Source organism: Echinops telfairi, unplaced genomic scaffold (genome assembly GCF_000313985.2).
Source record: "Echinops telfairi isolate 266 unplaced genomic scaffold, ASM31398v2 ScPeMD7_7469;HRSCAF=8507_1, whole genome shotgun sequence".
Classification (NCBI taxonomy): Eukaryota; Metazoa; Chordata; class Mammalia; order Afrosoricida; family Tenrecidae; genus Echinops; species Echinops telfairi.
This window is the reverse complement of record NW_022111373.1, coordinates 64623259-64625904: the sequence shown is the minus strand read 5'-3', so window position 1 is coordinate 64625904 and position 2646 is coordinate 64623259.

Here is a 2646-nt window from a genome sequence, read left to right as displayed (position 1 = left end):
CGTCCATCGTTTGTCTTCCCTTGGGACCTCCTTGCTCTGCTTCCCTGCCGCTCCATTGCACGCCCCCAGTGCTTTGCCTGTCCTCATTTCAGACAGGAACAAGCTAAGATAAAAACCAAAGAAAAAAATCTAAACTTTAATTTACCATGTTATTTCCAGAAAACAACCCAGTAAACTATACGGCCATATCTGACCTCCAGCTAGCCAAAGAAGGAAAACTGAGAAGTCAGAGGTCAGAAAAGCCTCCATTCCCCATCTTCATGATTTGGTTCCCTAGCACCCCACTCCCAAAGTACCTTAAGTTGGTAACTAGTCCATACATCTCTCTTTACACTCTCACAGCCATATGCAATGATGCAAAATACAGGAAGATTACAGGCCAATCAGTGAAAGCCTTGTGGATCTAATGGTGGTGGAAGCATTTGTGGGCTCTGGTCGGTCTCAAAGTAGCTCTCCAGTAGGAAGGTGAAGCACAGAGAGGAGAGGGGAGAGAGTGGAGAGGGGAGAGTGGAGAGGGGAGAGAGAGAGAGGAGAGAGAGACAAGAGGGGTGGTGGTGGCATGGGGGACAGATTAGGAGCCTCTAGAGTCATTTATATCTTGGTCACATGTCCAAAAGAGGTCATCAAGCTAAGACCTGATTGTCAGGCTAACCTCCAATCATATCTTCTTACAGGTGCAATGTTGGTACCAAAAACTGAACTATCACAATTTTGTATAGCAATTTAATTAATATAAATTATTTCCATAATTATTTTCAAAAAAATGTTGTTGTTGGGTACCATCAAGTTGGTTCCAACCCATAGCAGCTCTATGCACAACAGCATGAAGCCCACCTGGTCCTGCGCTATCCCCACCATGGTCTCAGTGCTTGATTCCACTGTTGCAGCCATTTTCTCAACCCATCTCATCAAATACCTACATCTCTTTGCTAACCCTTTACTAAAAAAAGAGGTTCTTAAAAATGCTTAACTTTGTTTAAACTTTTTTTTAACTTTTCTGTTATTTATGTCCTATACTTCAGAATAGATTATTATTGTTATATCATTTACCATTTATATTAATTTTATTGACTACATAAGTCACCACTTCATAATTATATTTTTGCTGTTTTATAATGGGAATTTTTTCTTGAATAAATTCCTTTCAGGATTATTTTAATGCTGGTCTTTTGAAATGCATTATCTCAATTTTCATTTACATAAAAGTTATTTTGTTCTGTCATTTGGATGATTTGTTACTAGAGATATAATGTAATTTTAAATTAACTCTTTCCTTCCTCAAACTTTCATGTGAGTAGAAAATCCCAGCTCTCTCCAGAGGTATGGGCTGGTGGTTTCAAACAGCTGACCTTGTGGTTAGCTGCCCAACTCGTTAATCACTATACCACCAGAACTCCTCTTTTCAAATTTTTAAATTATATTCCATTTTATTTTCACTGAAGGGTTAATATTTATTTTGGGAGTGACTTGTCAGTCATCAACCATGCATGTTTATTGATAAATTTTTTATTCACTTTTATAAACATTTAAAGGGTTCCAGGTTCATTTTCTTTTCTAGAACTTGAAAAATAACTTAGTTTAATTAATTTGCTTATGAATTTATTTATTAAAGAATTCCATTAATTTTCCCCACCCAACAAATGTTATATATATATTATTATATTTATGGTTAATTTCCTCAGTTTTTATGTGTGTTAAAACCTTAGTGTTATGTATTTTAAACAATACAATTCTGTAATTCTTACACAATACTAATGGACACATTTATTTTAGGGTTGTTTATATATTTTAAGAATACAAAAAATTCTGTCTGGCTACTTCCCATAAAGATTTGGAAACTTTAGTGGAATTATTATAATTTGGATGGATGAGGAAATACAATCACCTATGATTCCCAATTTTATAATTAATAATTGAACTTGACACTTGATGAAGACTGGCAACATGGAAGAAAGCAATCACAAAAGAAAGAAATACCTGTTTATAATTACTAGTTTTTTTTAACTAAGGAAAACATGTTACATTTAATAAAATCTTATTCCAAAAATGTTCCTTGTCCTTTCCTAATTTTAAACATTATCATCATTGACATGTGCTATCGCATACTGTAGTGTGCAAAATTTATATTCCTTACATACTTTCCCTAAGCCATAAAAATAAACTCAATTATCTGGGTTTCTGTATTCCTAAATGATAGGGAGGCTTATTGCAATCTGTTAGTTCATCACTTAGAAATTAATTTCGGTTCCACATGGATGAGAACGATTCATTCTTACAGTTAGCAGAATGGTTATGTTTGCTGGAGATGTGCAATCACAGGAAGCCGTGTTTCAATCGAATCAGGCAGAGTGTTCATGTGCTTTCCTCCTTCCTGTTTTCATTTTCCTAACGATTTGAAATTGTTCCATTGTTAAATCGTCCATCAGGTTCAAGTCCTCCTTTCCTGCTTTACATGTCCTTTCAACAGTCCATTGAGACACAATACATCGTTTCTGCTTTATGGGAATGCTCAGGCTAAAGTTTAGAAATAGCAGTTTTCACTTAAGATCATTTCATTGAAAATCCTGCTTCCATTGCACAACAAATAAAATGGCTCTGAATATTTTAATGTTTGAGTAAATGTAACCATCCAATTTATTTTTTATT